The sequence below is a fragment of the Schistocerca piceifrons genome, chromosome 1 (assembly GCF_021461385.2).
Source record: "Schistocerca piceifrons isolate TAMUIC-IGC-003096 chromosome 1, iqSchPice1.1, whole genome shotgun sequence".
Classification (NCBI taxonomy): Eukaryota; Metazoa; Arthropoda; class Insecta; order Orthoptera; family Acrididae; genus Schistocerca; species Schistocerca piceifrons.
The window spans coordinates 357058202-357078328 of record NC_060138.1 but is presented as its reverse complement, the minus strand read 5'-3'; the positions used below and the strand labels follow the sequence as shown (position 1 = coordinate 357078328).

The 20127-nt window shown below is 41.8% G+C and overlaps 1 long non-coding RNA gene across 1 annotated transcript in view; it reads left to right on the top strand.

The window, feature by feature from the left end:
* The first annotated feature begins 2791 nt into the window (after positions 1-2791).
* The window catches only part of LOC124805330, a 26747-nt gene continuing 9411 nt past the window's right edge, over positions 2792-20127 (top strand). Inside the window, exon 1 of the long non-coding RNA XR_007017441.1 lies at positions 2792-3063. This is a non-coding gene — a long non-coding RNA (uncharacterized LOC124805330). The remainder of the gene's footprint in view (positions 3064-20127) is intronic.

Genomic DNA, 20127 nt, shown 5'->3' with positions numbered 1-20127 from the left:
AGTACAGTGTATATCCACCTTTCGCAGCAATGCAGCCTGCTATTCTCCCATGGAGACGATCGTAGAGATGCTGGATGTAGTCCTGTGGAACGGCTTGCCATGCCATTTCCACCTGGCGCCTCAGTTGGACCAGCGTTCGTGCTGGACGTGCAGACCACGTGAGACGACGCTTCATCCAGTCCCAAACATGCTCAATGGGGGACAGATCCGGAGATCTTGCTGGCCAGGGTAGTTGACTTACACCTTCTAGAGCACGTTGGGTGGCACGGGATACATGCGGACGTGCATTGTCCTGTTGGAGCAGCAAGTTCCCTTGCCGGTCTAGGAATGGTAGAACGATGGGTTCGATGACGGTTTGGATGTACCGTGCACTATTCAGTGTCCCCTTGACGATCACCAGTGGTGTACGGCCAGTGTACGAGATCGCTCCCCACACCATGATGCCAGGTGTTGGCCCTGTGTGCCTCGGTCGTATGCAGTCCTGATTGTGGCGCTCACCTGCACGGCGCCAAACACGCATACGACCATCATTGGCACCAAGGCAGAAGCGACTCTCATCGCTGAAGACGACACGTCTCCATTCGTCCCTCCATTCACGCCTGTCGCGACACCACTGGAGGCGGGCTGCACGATGTTGGGGCGTGAGCGGAAGACGGCCTAATGGTGTGCGGGGCCGTAGCCCAGCTTCATGGAGACGGTTGCGAATGGTCCTCGCCGATACCCCAGGAGCAACAGTGTCCCTAATTTGCTGGGAAGTGGCGGTGCGGTCCCCTACGGCACTGCGTAGGATCCTACAGTCTTGGCGTGCATCCGTGCGTCGCTGCGGTCCGGTCCCAGGTCGACGGGCACGTGCACCTTCCGCCGACCACTGGCGACAACATCGATGTACTGTGGAGACCTCACGCCCCACGAGTTGAGCAATTCGGCGGTACGTCCACCCGGCCTCCCGCATGCCCACTATACGCCCTCGCTCAAAGTCCGTCAACTGCACATACGGTTCACGTCCACGCTGTCGCGGCATGCTACCAGTGTTAAAGACTGCGATGGAGCTCCGTATGCCACGGCAAACTGGCTGACACTGACGGCGGCGGTGCACAAATGCTGTGCAGCTAGCGCCATTCGACGGCCAACACCGCGGTTCCTGGTGTGTCCGCTGTGCCGTGCGTGTGATCATTGCTTGTACAGCCCTCTCGCAGTGTGCGGAGCAAGTATGGTGGGTCTGACACACCGGTGTCAATGTGTTCTTTTTTCCATTTCCAGGAGTGTATTTCAAATGGTACCTGAAGTTTGTGGAGCATTGGTGGAAGTCCTGAAGGGTTATATAAAGGTAAGTAAATGAAAAACATAGTTAAATATGCATATTATTGATTTTTTATTCATTTGGTATGATTACACACAAATCACCGAAAATTACTTCGTCAATAGTTTTTCTGGTTGCTTATGAATGTGATAGAAGAATCAATACTGTTTATTGATGCCCCTGACACATTCACTATCACTGACAACTCCAAACTCTCAGAATGGTTGAGTTCTTCTTCGATTAAAACAGCACTGAGCTTTGCCATTACTCTTGTTCTTCGTACCATGGCAGTTTTCGTAGCGCATATGCCACACACTGGCCATTGGTTCAAATGGCTCTGAGCACTGTGGGACTTAACTTCTGAGGTCATCAGTCCCCTAGAACTTAGAACTACTTAAACCTAACTAACGCTAAAGACGACACACACATCCAAGCCTGAGGCAGGATTCGAACCTGCGACTGTAGCGGTCGCGCGTTTCCAGACTGTAGCGCCTAGAACCGCTCGACCACCCCGGCCGGCCACTGGGAATTAACGGGATATTCTTTTGAATACTGCCAATCCTGTCTTTTCGAGAAGAGTTTGCAAATAATTCTTCTATGAGCACATAGAAGAGTACTGTGGAAAACTATGTATGGCTGTTCCTGTACAGTAAAAAATACAAATAAAGACAGGCAAGCATAATTTTTGTACCTCTTTGCCCACATTCTCTCTAGTTCCCTTCACCTCGTTAACACCATCAAGGAATTGTAGGAGCAAATAGCTGAACCATGTTGGTTTGTAGAAAGCGTCCGCACAATTGCCTGATGTTTTGGGTTTCACCATTTTCCTCTTTCCACGACAGTAAGCGACGACAAGTGACCTACTTTTTTCTATACATGCTTTGTCTGTATCAAATGTAGCACCAGTTCTCTGGAGATTGTCTTATTTTTTATTGATGTTCTTCTGCTGCTTGCTTTGTGTAATCACAAACAGTCTTCAGCTTGGAACAGCAAGCTCGATACTCTGCTGCCTCGTCTATTCCATGTTTTTTTTTCGGAAACACCCTACTTGCACACTGCCACTGCAAATTATGCATAAAGCCGAGTACACGCTGAACCTAAATTAAGTTTTACTAGCGAACGCCGTTTAGAAACATGTTTCGAAACACGGAAACAGCTATTCGTAGCAGTGTCTGTAGTAATCGAAGGGAACAGTCTTTCACTCCAGCTACCACATGTCACTACTGCAGGGTACCGGAGTAGATATATATGTTTCTAAACGGTCTCCACAAGTGAAACACATTTCAAGCTCAGTGCGTACGCGGTTTTATGAGTAAGTTGGCATAACAGTGTGCATGTACGGTGTGTCCCGTGCAAATTGACTTATGCAAGTGGTGGTAGGGGAATGCACGTGTAAGTAATTCATGCCTGTGGAGATCACTATTCACAATTCAGACTTCTCTCTGTGTGTTGTCTACAATGTTATCGTTGGTTTCCTAGAGCGGAATGACTGCAACGTCTGAGGTCTTTGCCTTGCCCAAGCCATAGGGTTGTGTTTATGACACTCTCGTGCAATGTAAACAAATGAGGAGTTGATCGTGTACAGTACTTAAAGACAATTTTTTACAGCATTATTATGGTGCAGGTAATTGCCAACCGCCCTAGAGATTGCTTAGCCTGCCGTATTGTAAGTGGCTGTGGACTACTTGGAATTTCACTGTATGTGACGTATCAAGCAAGGGCAATGAAGAAAAACAAATCTAGCATGTTTTTTGTTGCCAGTGGTAAGCTTCCATTTTGATGACTTTAACTGTTGTAATTACGCGGAAGCATACTGATAGTATGAAGAAATATTGTACCCTTGTGTTACCTCTTGGTAACGGATATTTTCTAATAGCGTTGTTCAGAGTGGAAGTAAATTTTTTCATGTGTTGACAACACCACGACAGTATTTCATAGCTATTAGTTGCTGAAGTGCCCATTCTCCTTACATTTGGTTTGCACACTTAAAAGAACATCATGCCTTTTTAAATGAAAAGTGGTTATTATTAGGGATGATTATTTTGGCTTCTCAGAGAACCATGCAAGCCTTACTTTAAAGAAGCTCCAAGAGATTTTTGGTCAGGATATTTTATTATAAGCCTTGAGATTCCATCTTCGCACATTAAGGAAAATAGGAAAGATTCAGTAGATGGTTTCTTACCTTTTCCACTTTTTGTTTGCAACTACGGATGTGTAATGAAAGGAAAAATGATTTTCACAGTTTATTGTGATGGAGTAAGAAAGCAGAGATGTCATCAGTGAACTTGGCATAGGGAATATATTTGGTGTTACAGGGAGGGCAAATGAAAGTAGACTTTGCCGTTATAGCATAACTTACAAACTAGTGATATCTGAGGATGGGCACTTTTCGACTTTTTAAATTTTTGAACTTCTCCTTAATTTGATTCCGTGTCATTCCTGTTTACTGTCGTAGTGGGATACTGACTGAAAATCTGGTTATTAATTTATCAGCAAGATCATTGCAGATTTTCTGTAACTCATGAGCACAGCTCAGCATGTGAAATTCCCATTTCAGAGAACAGTAGAAGTAGTCTTTCTATTTCCGTATAATAACCATGTTTCTTTTGTACCTAGAGCACTTGTAATATTATTTCATGTGCTTGTTTTTCTCAAGAGGTAGACAGGAAAAGGTTGAGCTCATGTTAACCTTCCAATGGTTTGTGTTACTGTCTGGAGTTGCAGTGGCTGCTTCCTGTTGTTCTAAGGTGATTGTCTGAAATGGGATTCATGCAGTCACGAACCAGCTGAAGAATTTCTTGCCTCAATAAGCACTTTTTTTTTTTTTTAAACAGATTAACAGATAGGCAACATGATAGAAGATGGGCTTTAGGACTTTTGTGAGCAGTACATTTTCTCTTTTCAATACAACATAACTGTCCCTTAAACATACATTCTGCCCTAGATGTCTGATAATTTTTTATGTTACTGTGAATCAGCAGTCTCCCAAATTTGTCCAAAATTTAATTTTCAAAATAATGTAATTAACACACACAAATACCAGGAACTGCCATGAAACAAGCAAGTTTACAGATTAGCTTCACAGTTTGTAAATCAAGTATCACAGAATAACACTCCAATATCAGTGCTTTTTATCTACAGTTGCAATACAGTTAAATAAATATTTGTGCGCTATATAGACAGAACATATTTCGTGAACTATATAATTGTAGTTGTGGCTAAAGTCTTCCTGTGAGTCAGTTAAGCAGTGAAACAAAATGTGATACTGTTGACTGCATATTACTGTATTTCTGAGTAGTATTTCATGATCAATTCCCTGTGACCCCTTCAGATTTTTCTGTGGTGGATAAGTGTCCAATGAAAATGCAGGCTTTCTCAGCAAATTTAATTGAGGAAATCTTGTAGGACTATGTGCTGAGTCATGGTATTGTGGTGTAGCAACATTTCAGTGATCACCTGAGGATTACAAGTGCAAAACTTATTGAAATGTGGCTACAACACATCACAACTCGGATATTAACTGCAGAAGATATCACCAGTGCCTGGTTGAGTCCCCTGAGCCTTGTGAGGCCAAATGAGAAGCTGTGTAATGAAAAAAGTAGTGTAACTGACATGCTAACTGATGACGTCGTTTCAGATAAAAAGGGTTGAACCGTCCCCCACCCCCTCCCCCCCTCTCCCTTTCCACCTTAAGCTGTATTTTACTGTCATCTAAACATCTACTACAATGTTTCCAGAAGATTACCCCAAGCCTTCACAAGTCCACCACAACCTACCTAGGCTACAGTTCAGATCAGTATATCATCACAACTAAGATTTTGTATTCACATTGTAGGCACGTGTATGGTGTCACATGCTGTATCATCATTACACAGCATGATACTGACATCTGGTGTTCATAGATTCAGTGACTTTCCAGAGCTATTTAGTCTATGCACTTTTGCCTTGTCTTTACAGCACCATTTAGAAAAATGTTGCAGAGTGATTCCTGACCCACTGGCTAATTGCTGGGGCCTACATTGTTGGTGATGTTGACTCTGTACAAGTTTCTAAGAGGAAGCTTCCCGGAATGTTGAATCTCGGTGAACTTTCAGAAAAGCTAGATACTGTTGTTAATGATTTTTCAGCCAATTACTTATTGGCCATATTAATGCGGAATGGAGGCTAAAATGCACTTATATTTTGTTTTATCTGATATTAATGTGTCAGTGATTGATGATTATCTGCAGTGAGATGTCTTTTATATTGAGGCAAAGCCAATTAATTTTTCCACTGCTTTAAGCGTGACGCTTTGCAGTCTGTTGGATTTTCATAACACAAAGGTTTCAGTGAGTTCACACAGCCATAATAAAGCGTGAAATATGGCCATCGTGATTGATGAGATTTAGCAACAAATATATAGGATGAGATTTAGCAACAAATATATAGCCAGTGTTTCACATTTTAGTGTTTCAGAGGCTATGATGCAGCGGTTATTTAACACGTACACTCTTGAGACATTAAAAGAAAAGACACGCCACAAAGGAATTATCCAAATGTATGCGAAATCAATAGATGTGATATAAACCTATGGGCAAAAAAATTATTACAATTCCAGAAAAATTGGATGATTCATTCAAGAGGAAGATCTTCACAAATTGAGCAAGTCAGTACCATATTGGTTCATCTGTGCCCCTTATGCATGTTATTGTGCTTGGCATTGATTAATATAGTTTTGTATGTCCCCCTGAGGAATATTGTGCCAAATTATTTCCAGTTGGTGCATCAGATCATCAAAATCTCAAGATGGTTGGAGGGCTCTGCTCATAATGCTCTAAACATTCTAAATTGGCCAAGGTAGGGTTTTGCAAGCACGATGACAATCAGTAGAAACTTTTGCGGAGATGACCATGGACTTCCATGCACCTAATATCCAGCACGGTAGCCAGTCTGTTGTGGGGCTGCCATGTACCCTGTTGATTGTAGCCCCCTGACAACACAGGGATCGCTCTGCTGATGCCTGCGCCGTTAACTCTCCACGTATGCCAAGGAGTAGATGCCTATCTCCCTGGGGCATTGTGACTCCTGGCAATGGCCATCCTGCCAGGTGGCCCTTGCTGAGGCTGGGTGGTGCCCTTGGGGAGGGTCCTTGATCGGAGTGGTTGGCATCAGGGCAGATGACCCGCAATGAACCTTGGTACATCATCTATTGCTGGTGGCCAGCCACCAGCAGTCTCTAAGCATTCTCGGGCTCAATTCAACGCTCAGAAATATGATCCCAAATCATTCCCCTCCCTGGCCACACCGTGGGAGGAGCGTAAGGCTCAGGATGGCAGTGACACTTATTTGCCCCGGTTCCTAGTTTGTACGAGAGCTGATGGGGAATCTTTCACGTCAACAAATCCTCAATTCTTCGTAGAACATTTAGAGAACAAGTTTGGGGAGGTGGAGGGCTTGTCCAAAATGTGCTCTGGGTCAGTATTGATAAAAACGGCACCCTCTGCCTAATCACTAAGGTTACTTGCTTGTGACAAGTTGGGGGATGTTTCAGTTACCATCACACCGAACTAGAGTTTAAATACGGTCCAGGGTATTATTTTCCATAGGGACCTTCTTTTGCAGTCTGATGACGAGCTTTACGCCAGTTTAGAGTGTTGAGGTGTTCATTTCATCTGGTGCATTCATCGGGGTCCGAAGTATAATCAGATTGCTACCGGTGCCTTCATCTTGGCCTTTGAGGGTGGTACATTACTGGAGAAGGTCAAGGTGATGGTCTACCACTGCGATGTCAAGCCCTGTATCCCTCCCCTGATGCGGTGCTTTAAGTGCTGGAAATTCCTCCATATGGAAGTTCCTCCATGTCGAGATTGCGTCTAAGGGCAAGGTAGAGATTTTGGCATCTGCTGAGGACCTAGATCTTGCCGGACTCTCAAGACACAATTGATGTACTTGCACAGGTACTCAATCGGTGGCAGCAGGTGACCTAGTGGCGTAATCTGCCTCCTCGGTCCCTTCATGCCTTTCTTGGCCATGGACAATGTCATCCTCCAGTGGAACTGCAGCGGTTTTTTCCACCGTCTTTCTGAGCTCCGACAACTTCTCAGCCTTCACCCTTTCCTCTGCACTGTTCGTCAGGAAACTTGTTTTCTGGTGATGTGAATCCCCCCCACACTGTGGCTATCGGGGTTGTTATAGGAACCGGGCAGCTTATGAGAGGGTATGTGGTGGCGTCTGTATCTATGTCCTTCACTCCCTTTACAGCAAGTCTGTCCCTCTACAAACACCTTTAGAGGCCGTTGCTGTTTGGGTGTGGATGCCTCAGGCTTTTACTGTCTGCAGTCTCTATTTTCCACCAGATGGTGATGTCCCGTAGCATGCCCTGGCTGCGCTGATAGCCCAATTGCTGCCACCTTTTCTGTTACTGGGCAGACCTTTCGATCTGCAGCCCTAGCCTATTATCATCTGTCCAATGGAGTGTGCATGACCACTTTCTGATCTTTCTGTTACTGCCACAGCGTCACTCTTCTGGGTACCCCTGCAGATGAGCTATGAATAAGGCTGACTGTGACTTGTTCACCTCCATTGCCACTATTGAGCCTCTTTCCAATGACGCCACTGATGCAGTGGTTCACTCAGTCACCACAGGCACTGTTACTGCTGGAGAATCTGCCATTCCCTGTTCTTCTGGTTCCCCGCAGTGGAGGACTGTGCCTTGGTGGTTGCCTGAGATCGCTGAGGCGATTAAAGATCGAAGGCGGGCACTCGAGCATCACAAGCGGCGTCCCTCATTGGAACACCTAGTCGCCTTTAAATGGCTCCGTATGCGAGCCCGCCGCCTCATTCGCCAATGCGGGAGTGCTGGGAAAGGTATATCTCCACCATTGGCCTCTGTACCTTTCCATTGCAGGTTTGGGCTAAGAGTAGGCGACTCTATAGCTATCAGACCCCTGTCAGCGTACCTGCGCGCTTTCACTGTATGGAGCAGTCTGTACTGACTCCAACAAAATTGCAAACCACTTAGCGGAGCATTTTGCTCAGAGTTCCGCTTCTGCAAATTACCCACTGGCCTTCTGCTCCCTGAAAGAACGGTTAGAACGTTGGGGCCTTTCATTTCACATGCGCCATCCTGAATCGTACAATGCTCTGTTCAAGGGTGGGAATTGCAAAGTGCCCTAGCCTCTTGCCCTAATACAGCTCCTGGGCCAGCACATCCTCTGTCAGATGCTCAAACACCTCTCGGTGGACTACCAGCGACACCTCCTAGACCTTTTCAACTGTATCTGGGTTGAGGGTGAGTTCCCGTCATAATCCCCGTGTTGAAACCTGGCAAGAATCCACTGGAGGTGGACAACTACTACCCCGCCTCACCAACGTTCTTTACAAGTTGCTCGAACGCAAGTTCAGCCAGAGGTTGAGTTGGCTGCTTGAGTCTAGAGGCCTTCTGGCTCAGTCTCAGGGTAGGTTCCGTAAGTGCCGCTGATAATCTGGTGTGCCTGGACTCTGCCATCCGTACGGCCTTTGCCCGCTGTCAGCATCTGGTCGCCGTCTTCTTTGACATGCGGAAGGCATACAATGTGACATGGCGACATCACATCCTCTTTACGTTTCATGGTTGGGGTCTTTGGGGTCCGCTCCCGATTTTCATACAATATTTTCTCTCTCTGCATTCCTTCCTTGTGCAAGTTGCAGCCTCCCATAGTTCCTCCCGAGTTCAGGAGAATGGGGCACACAAGGGTCTGTCTTAAGTGTGTGCCTCTTTTTGATTGCAATTAATGGGCTCGCTGTAGCGGTGGGAACATCTGTCTCATCTTCCTTGTATGCTGACAACTTCTGCCGGTACTATAGCTCCACTGGCATTGCAGCTGCTGAACGACAGCTGCAGGGTGCTATCTGAAAGGCGTAGTCTTGGGCTGTAGCGCATGGCTTCCACTTTTCGGTGGCCAAGACCTGCGTTATGTATTTCTGCCGGCGATGCACTGTTCACCCTGAGCCACGGCCTTATCTTGGCGGTGAACCTCTTGCTGTGGTGGAGACCCATCGGTTTTTGTGTCAGGAGGTGGTGTCCCTTAGGCATTGTCTCCCACCGGGAGGAGATTATTTTAACTCGGCTGCGTATTGGGCACTGCGTTTTTAGCCGTCATCATTTGCTCAGTGGCACAACCCCACCACTTTGACCACATTGCACACAAATTTTAACTGTCCACGACTTCCTGCTGGAATGCCCTTTTTTTTTAACCATTTACGTTCCAGCTTGGGTTTGCTGCCTCATTTATTAGCCGTTTTAGTGAATGACGCATGGCCTGTCAGCAGCATTTTACTTTTTATTCACTGCAGCAATATGGCAAAGGCCATTTAATTTTTAGTTTTGGACCCCCATTAATGTATTTCCCCTCCCCCCTGTTTTTAGCTGTCTCCTATTCTTTTTTTTGTGCCCTAAAGCAAAACAAAACAAACACTTGATTTTGGATGGGTTGCACAAATGATTTGTAAGCAATCTCTTTTGTAGACTGATGGCACTTCCACGGTATTCTAGCAATAAATTTAAGTCTGATTGACTCACAATGGAGCCTATGTGATCATTTCACTTCACATTCCTACAAAGTGTTACACCCAGGTATTTGTATGAGTGGGCAGCCTCCAACAGTGACTCATTTATATTATAGTCTAGGATACTACATTTTTTCATTTTGTGAATTGCAAAATTTTACATTTCTGAATATTTAGAGCAAGTTGCCAATCTCAGCACCACGTTGAAATCTTGTCGAGATCTGACTGAATATTTATGGAGCTTTTCTAGGGTAGTACTGCATTATAGATAACCGTATCATCTGCAAAAAGCCTGATTTTATTATTTATATTGTCTGCAAGGTCATTTATATACAACATGAACAGCAAGGGTCCCCACACACTTCACTGGCACACATCCGAAGTTACTTTTACATGTGACTATGATTCTCTGTCCAAAATAACATGCTGTGTCCTTCCTACCAAAAAGTCCTTGATCCAGTCACAAATTTCTCTTGATACCTTATATGATTGTACTTTTGACTATAAGTATTGGTGCGGTACTGAGTAAAATGCTTTTCCAAAATCAAGAAATACTGCATCTACCTGGTTACCTTGATCCAAAGCTTTCTGTGAGAAAAGTGCGGGTTGTGTTTCACATGATCGATGTTTTCAAAATCCACATTGGTTAGCATTGAGGAGGTCATTCTGTTCAAGGTACCTCATTATGTTTGAGCTCAGAATATGTTCTAAGATGTCTAAGGAATCTATGATGGATTATAGTTAGAAGAGGGGCTAACTCAGCTGCAAATTCAGTATAGAATCTGACAGGGATTTTGGTACCATTAACAGCCTTTACATCTGACCAGAATTCCTTTGGATTTTATGAAATGTCATTTGACAGGATTCTGCTACAGAAGTCATTGAAGGCATCATGCATTCTTCTCTTGACAGCTAAATGTGTTTCATTCGGCATATCTCTTGTCTATAGCCCTATGTTTTGTTTTACATGTATTGTGCAGTAATCTCTTGCTTCTTTACATTGATTGTATGCTATGGAGGTTCCCTCTCATTATAAACTGTTATACTTCTAAAATATAAAACACACACACACACACACACACACACACACACACACACACACACACACACACACACACACGACCACTGTATCTGGCCTCAGGGGCCAGACACATAGTCTGAATATTCAGAATTTACTTTTAGTCTCCATGTGGTATCATCTGTTCTTTAGAATATATTATGAACAATAACAAATTATTTTTGGTGTGTGTGTGTGTGTGTGTGTTCTTAATTTTGTAATTTATAAGGCACAAATTCTGATTATTTTAACTATGTTAGTATGCAAATTTTTGAGTGTTGTAGATGATCTTAACATGAAACACCCCAAGCACAACAAAAAGAAGAAATATTTTATGTCTTTTGGTCCTGGCGCTTCACATTGGAAAATTAAATGTGGTGCGATTTCATCTTGCATAGCTTACACTTGGGAGTTTCTATCTCTGTACCCATTGTGTGCTGGTATTTCCTGTGGCCGCCCATTAGACCTACCATGACTTTAATCTGTCTCCCATTCAAGCCCAGAAGTGTACAACTTCTCTCAAGAGATGGTTTATCTGCCATTAGCTTCCCATGTTTTTGTTACTACTACCATTGCAACAGTCAATCAGAGAATGAACTTAGTCACACTTTCCACTCTGTTCTCAATAGTAATATCGCTCTGCTACCTCAGGTGCCAGTTGGCACAGTCAGTTGCAGATCATGCTTGCAGCAAGTAACTTACCTATCATGATTTGTTTTTGTTGTTTGTATTGTTTTTCTGTGTGGCTTGTTTATTTCACACACCAAATGTTCTAAACTAGTTTTGAAAGTGCATATAAAAGTGATAGGGCTATTACACCCAACTAAGCTAATTCAATACTGCATATGGGAATCTGGATGAAAAATGCTCAGTTGTTGGTGGTGTAGCCATATTGTATGTGCAAACGTAAACTGACATCATCTCCCCCGCCCATGATCTACTGTCAGTCAACACTGTTATTCTGATTGAGGTGTAAGGCAAGGATCCAGACAGCGATCTTATTACCTTCAGTGTTGGTTCAGGGGATATCATTCTACCTTTGATAACTTGACCGTATTGGGGGCAGCTATAAATATTTTCTTTGACTTTGAGAAAGCCAGTGGTACTACTTAGAGTCGTCATATTTTTTGACAGCTTCACCACACATGGAGCCTTCATGGAATATCTTCCTGTTATTTTACAATCCATCTCCTCCCCACATCCTGAGTCAGAGAAATCCTACCAGATCATCCAATACAACAGAATGATGTCCCTCAAGGTAGTGTTTCAAGTATAATGATGTTTGCAGTTCCTATTTAAAATGTGTGTGTCCACAGAACGGACCTATTCAGAGCTGTATATTTATATGTGAATTCTTGCTAGTTGTAAGTCTTCGAGAGAAAAATCTGCTTTTCTACAGTTCCCAGGGTCGCCACAAGTTCTGGAAATCAGGGAATATCAGGGAATTTCAGACGTGTTAGGGGGGAAAAAACCTGGAAAAATCTCGTTTTTTGTCTGGTATGTTTACTGAGATGTCATGCATTGTCGCTGACTGGGTGCAGCTGAGTACGTGCACTGCTTCCCTACTCTCTCATTCTTACTGTGTCTCCCCTTCCTACCATTCCCCTCAGCTTGCAATCAGTGCTGCCACCACTTCTTGTTGTCAGCCTAGCAGCTGCCAGTGAGAGGCAGGGAATCATGAGGAATGGTTTGTTTGGATCTGATTCTCAGAGACTGTTGACATAGCAGCTGGAGATGGTAGTCATGTATGCGTGAGTTGTGTCTTGAGTAATTATATGTAAGTATGTGTGCTCTTGTTTTCTGACAAAGGCTATGGCCAAAAATTTGGTTGTGAGAGGGTGTTGCAGCTCAGTGAACATCTACATGTTGAGTTGTTACCTATCCTCATTAGTATTGATTCTCGGAGTATTTGTGCAAGTCACCTGTGGCATGGATTGATAACCTTAGTCTCATTTCATCAACAAGGTGTCTGTGACTCGTGAACAGCCGGCCACACAAGCAGACTTTCGTGACGGGCCGAAACTGCAGACCATTTCTGCGTGTATCTTGTAACGGATCAGGCCTGTAAATTTGAAGCCTATCATTTTCCACTAATGTGCACGCCCTGCCTGTTGGATCTAGTCTCACCGACCTGCCCGCAGGCCACGCCTGTTTTTGTGTGGCATTCTGCAGCGGATTTTCATGGTGTATCCATGGACCCAGGACTGCGGTGCTCCTTGGCAGGCCACAGGCTACAGGCGATGGATTTCACGAATTACGATTGGCTCACTGCGATTACTTTGTACAATACCGCATTTTATAGACATTTTATTTATTCTATTACATTTTGGCACTTTGTAAGTAATTAATATATTAGAAAGTATGGACAATAAGAAGTAGTAAATTGTGGCAGTCACTGGAGGCTTGTATGCTATGTACTCATATATTTCTCGAACAAAAAATCACACAATACCTGTAAAATGAAATGATCATGTGGCATTGATGGCTGGGAAGCCCCATCCAGGGAAGTTCGGTCGCCGGTTTGTAAGTCCTCATACAGGTGACACCGTATTGGGCAACTTGTATGTCTGTGATCATGAAATGATGATGAGGACAACGCAACATCCAGTCCACAGGCAGAGAAAATCTCCAACCCATCTGGGAATCGAACCCATGTCTGCTGCATGGCAGGCAAACACATTACCACTCATCTACGCAGGTGGACACACAATATCTCTAAAATAATAGACATAACACAGTGAATAATAACATACAATAACATAGTAAAACCAACATTTTATTGGTGGTCATCTATAGTGTTAGTTTACACAACTCTTCCCCACCTTGTACACTTCTTTCAAGAGGCCTACTTTTTCTGGGGTTATTTCTGAAACCAGTGAAGGTATTTTAAATCTGTCTTGTGATTCCAAGGAAACGCATATTTTTGTCACCAAATGTCTTTTGTTTCATTGAAATAAAATAACACCAGTGGTCTTAATGAAAGACATATACCATTTGGCTTGCTTTCCCCTTCTAAAAACAGTTTATTACAAAAGATGTTGGTACTTAAGATTTTTGCTCACAAATATAGAAATACGGAAGTCCCTACATTTATTTTTGTCAACTTAAATCATTATTCACCCTTGAGACCTCAAAATTTGTCAGAGAAAGATGCTATAACTTGTCTGGAAATGAGGGAATTTCACTTGGGAAAAATTGTGGCAACCCTGAGTTCCTGTCATGTTTTAACCTTCCAGAACATACAATGACAGCCACAACCCAAAAATTTTGAAGATTCAATTTGCAGCCACAATCTTATGTGGTTACTGAACTGTAGGTACCCTTAAAACTGAATCTCTCAAAGGATTTGATATATTGAACTACATTGTGCATTAGGGTGACCGTAGTTGTAGCCAAATTTCCATAAGGTGTAACCATGTGACTCCCACCCAAACCCTTTTCCAGTCAAAACCAGTATTATCCATCTAAAATTTATGCTCAATCAGGCAATGGCTAAGTGATCCCCAAAAGCCTTGAAGTTGGATAGTAGTACACACGTTCATTAACCCTCCCGTTACCAAGCTTTTTCACACCTTTATTTTACCAAGCGATGTATTTGGACTACCCCAGAAAATTTTTGTGTTTAATTGTAATATTTGTTCTCAGATTTCATTATTTCCATTGAATGGGTTTATTTAGTACTGAAAAACAGCTTTTCAGGTTATTAGAAGTATTTAATCAGATCACAGATACAAAGCACAAAACAATTTTTATATCTTTCACTAAATTCAGCACTCAACAAACAGAAAATTAATAATCTAAGTACCTCAACAGTCACTGCAGTAAAATAACACACGACTTTTTTCAGCTTTTCAGTCAAGTACATTTTTGCACTGCATGCACTTCACAGTAACAGTTTCTTCTGTGTATATTACAAACAGGTTTCTTGCATGTTACACAACAGAATCTTGTTTTCCGATCTTCGTTTCTCTTGCAATCTTGACATCGTTGTGGCGTTGGTAACTTGGAACACTGGGTGTGGATCACTGCTGTAGGAATTGCAATACCACAAGCTTTCAGTGCATCTTGTTCATCCTTATGAAGACCGTTGATATTTTTGGCTCTTTCTTCCATGTTGCCTTTGCTGAGTCCAAATGCCAGTTCAGTCGTGAAGAGTTTACGTCGGCTTCGGTTATTCTTCTGCCATTCAGGAGTGTACAGAATATATGCATTCCATGCTGCAATATCTATCATTTCCATGAAGATTTTTAGTGGCCACCGCCTCGTTCCTCTAACACAACTGTATTCTCTTGTCATTTTGTCCCCATTATCTACAGTACCTTTGGTTTTGTTGTAGTGCAGTACGATTTCGGGATTGTGTTCACTTTCTTCAGCACTCGCTTGAATTATGCTGAGTACAGAGTAGTATTACTGCCTTTCCCTTCTTTGGAATATAGGAAACTAAGGTAAAGTCATTTGTGAAACCAAACATTGAAGAGTGAACTTCTCTTTCTGTTTGGCAAGAATTCCTTCGGAATCTCTTTCTTATTGGAATGCAAGGTACCAACCAATGCCGTTTTTCGTTTTAGTAGTTCAGCAGCCGGTGGAAAACAGGTGAAAAAATTATCAGTTGTTACACCATGATGGTTATTCAGAAATGGTTCCATCAGATCCAAAACAACTCTCTGTCCTTGACTCACTTCCCGAGTATTGTCCACCATTCCTGTGTAAATTTGGATCCATAATAAGTAAGATGTCTTCAAATCAGCACAAACCCAAATTTTAATGCCATACTTGCCAGGCTTGCTCTTCATATAAACCCTAAAAGGGCAGTTTCCTCGGTACGTTGCTAATCATTCATCAATAGTCACGTATGCATAAGGATAGAAGTTCTTGCACGAGTTGGATTGAAATTTGTCGAACACTGCCCTGATGGCTTCTAGCTTGTCCTTGGTTACTCCAGTTCTCTGTGCTCTTGTGTCCCTGTTGTCAGTATAGACAAAAATCGGTTTCTTGACATGGCAGCAGAAAAATAGTTGCCGAAAGGCAACATTACCTCCCCACAGATCGGAAGCACTTGTGCGACATCCATGTGTTCAACCAGCTCCTATTAGAATTGCTAATACAGCGTACACTTCAGTTGCATTTATATCTCTCCATGTCGTTTTGTTCGAAGAAATTATTCGTTTGGCTTCCCTGTTCGTTTCTTCTACAATGATGCTCACGATTTCCGGTGAGATAAATAATAAAAATGACTCTGTTATTGTTTTGATTGTTTTTCCATCATTCACTGGGCCAGGTGTTACGTTCAAAATGTTGCGACGTTGACGCCACCACCTTTTGGTGGTTCACTAGAAAATTGTAGACCACTTCTAGAAACAAACAATCTCCAGTGTCGTCTTCTTCTTCTTCACATGAATGTGTAGCGTCTTCTGATATTTCATCATCAGCTTCATCTGATGCTATGATATAGTCTTTGTCAAGAGGTGCCATATATTCATTCAGTTCATTATCAGTGACCCATTCATTTTCATCGTCGCTGACATCAGAATTGTATAGAATTTCCATGATCTCTTGCAGATGAAATACTGACTCATGTAATGTCAGCTCAACAGTGAACGTCAAATTCAACTCAACAGTAGTAACCAGCAACAATAACAAACATTGGATCTATGGCAAAACTCAACAAAGAAGATGAATGACTGATATATTTCCCAAAATCGTCTTTTTCTACAAATAAGACGTTTCATACCAAGTGGGGTAGTCTCACAATCCCACCAATAAATGACTTGAATAACAATTATAAAGCCAAAAAAATTAGACAGTCGTGAGTGTGAATTCAACGTCAATCGTTTTAGTACAAAGTCATCAAACCACAGGCATGTGGCCCTTCAGATAACATTATTATAGGGAAAAAATCAACATGGGGTAGTCAGAATACCCCACTTGGTAATGGGAGGCTTAATAACATTCAAGAGTGGTATACTCTTCCTCATCTCCACCACACCCTTTTTTTAATTGAAAAAGACCATTATTGGGCTTATCAAGGCCACCACAGCAATTGTAATAAAACATTCTGAACCAAAATTTCATGAAAACCGTAAAAAATTTAAAAAGATTGTATTTTTGTTAATAATGCACATGATTATCAGAGAAACTAGTATGTATTTACAACTTACATTGAACCAAAGACATGATGTGAGTTAACAGATGTGCATTTTTTTTAGAAAGCGTCTGGGAACAATTGTTTCAACATTAGACTGATCCATGAGAGACAGAATTGAAGTTTCGGATTTGTGCAGTGACTTACGTGGGACTAGAACTTTGTAGGATTATCTGACAGTAGAAGTGACTGTAGTTTCACAAATAGTCCCTATTGGATGCAAAAGTTGTCATTGTTTCCTCTACAAGTTTCCCTGTAGTATCTATTGTTGTGAAAGTGTAGCACTCTACTTTTGCAACAATCTTGAAAAGGTACCGCTAACCAAGGTGGTTCTTTGCTGTCTTTTATTACTTTACCATGTATGTACTTACTTAGACTGTGGGTTATAGTGTGTTTGAGTTTTGACCACAATTGTTGTGTTTTTGTGGATATGAACTGTTTGTTCCCAGTTCACTTTTTAAGCAGGCTGTTACTGACTGTCTACAAGATCAGCCATGCAAAAATACTTGCTTTGCTTTTTTGATGATCATTTTGCCCTTCATGACAATAAATCATGTAAGCATCATTACTAAATCCCCTCTTTGCTAACAAAAAGACTGGGTTTATTTGTAGCCAGGAGGTCTAAAATATTTCTTTTGCATACCCCCATATGCATGCATATCATTCTGTCACTCACCCACCAAATCAACGACCGTTCAGCAATAATTACAATTATTGTTTGTGAGCAGCAAGGTCTGTCTTCATGGAAACAGCTCGCCTTTCAGATTTTATTTATTTATTTTTTTATTTCTTGTTCCGTAGATCCAGTTAGTGAGTCAATCACAAGGATATGGAACGTGTCAAATTGTACAGGTTTCAATTTAAACTTACAATAAATACAAGGGCAATTCAATGGAAAATTGTACATAGTTTAAGTAAGACATACTATAAATAAAGTAACAGATACAATGTCAGCTAGATAACATAACTACCATTTGACAGAAAAAGGAGTTTCAAATAAAGGTTAAAGATAAGAGCACAAAGTTAAATCAGATATTAGACCTACAAGAGTAAATACATGTACAGCCAATCTGTTGTTACAAAAAGTGCGCTAATGCCCAAATGCACAATAAAATCAATTGAACTACTTCTAGACACAATAAGTTTAGTGATGGTATACATTTTCTTTCAGGTATTCATCCACAGTATAATAAGATTTCTCTGTCAGGTAATCTTTGAGAACTTGTTTAAATTTTGGCAGTTCTGTATGAACACATTTGATATGTAGTGGTAGAGCATTGAACAGCTTAATGCTGGCATAGTAAACTCCTTTTTGTACCAGAGTGAGACGTTTCATTTCTAAATGTAGATTGTTTTTGTTTCTGGTATTATAACCATGGAATTTACTGTTGTCTTGATAGATGGAATAATTTTTGCACACAAAGGTCAGCAAGGAAAAAATATACTGTGAGGCAGTTGTTAGGATACCTATCTTCCGAAACAAGTGCCTGCAAGAGTGTCTTTGATGGACCCCACACATTATTCTGATTGCTTTTTTTTGGATGGTGAAAACTTTTTTTGCAAGTGGTTGGTTCCCCCAGAATATGATAGCATATGACATCAATGAGTGGAAGTAGCCAAAGTAGGCAACCTTAATAGTGTCAACTTCAGCCACTGAAGAAATTACCCGTAATGCAAATGTTGCCGAGCTAAGTTTTTTACATAGATGAAGAATGTGAACCGACCAATTACATTTACTGTCTATGTAAGCACCCAGGAATTTTGTGTCTTCAACTTTCTGTATTGGTTGATCTCTACATTTTATGTTAATTTCATCGGGATTACTTTGTGATGTATGGAACCTCATATAATGAGTTTTATCTGCATTGAGCGAGAGACCATTTGAGGAGAACCAATTTAAGATGTCATTAAAAACAGTATTTGTAGTTTTTTCAAGATCATGATCAATCAAATCGTCAATTAGAATTGTGGTATCATCGGCAAACAGGGTAAATTTGCTGTTTGTCTCAGAACAAAGAGGAAGATCATTAATAAAGATGAGGAAAAGCAGTGGGCCCAAAACGGAGCCTTGAGGCACACCACACGTTATCGTGCCCCATTCAGACGAGGCAGGTTCTCCAGAAGAGCCATTTAGCATTACAGTCTGCTTCCGATCCTGTAGATATGATTGTAGCCACAAGCCAACAGTACCACCTAAACCATAGTATTCTGCCTTTTTCCAAAGAATCTGGTGGTTTACACAGTCAAAGGCTTTCGTAAGATCACAAAAAATACCCACTGGAGACATTTTTTTGTTAATGGCTTCCAAAACTTGGTTGCTGAAAGAGAATATTGCCTGTTCAGTACAAAGACCGGCACGAAACCCAAACTGATTTTTGCTTAAGATACTGTGGATGTTGAGATGGTCTACAATCCTCCTGTGCATGAGTTTTTCTAGAATTTTCGAGAAGGTAGTTAATAGGGATATTGGGCGATAGTTTGTAACAATGCTTTTATCCCCTTTTTTAAAGAGAGGAATCACTACAGCCAACTTAAGTCTGTCAGGGACAATCCCATCTTGTAGGGATGCATTGAATATGTTGCATAAGACGGAACTAACAAATTTATAACAGTGTTTCAGTATTTTACTAGAAATATTGTCCACACCAGCAGAATTTTTATTTTTTAATGATCTAATTACTCTTATGACTTTGCTTACAGTAACTGGAGGTAAGGATAACTGTGGGATTCTGTTGCTAATAGCTTTCTGTAAGAGGGACAATGATTCTTCCATAGAACCATTACAGCCTGTCTTCTCTGCTGCTCTCAAAAAGTGGTTATTAAATATTTCTGCAACCAACTCAGGTTTCTTTATGATACTGTCCCCTGTATTAATCTCTACCTGAGACATGTTCCCTGTTGTCCTGCCAGTTTCCCTCTTTATTACATTCCATATAGTTTTAATTTTATTTTCTGAGCTTTCAATTTCTGATTTTATGCACATACTTTTAGATTTATTTATAACCTTCTTGAGAATGCTACAGTAAAGTTTGTAGTGTTGTCGTTTCTTTGGATCATTACAAGTCCTGAGAGAACTGTATAACATCCTCTTTGTTCTACAAG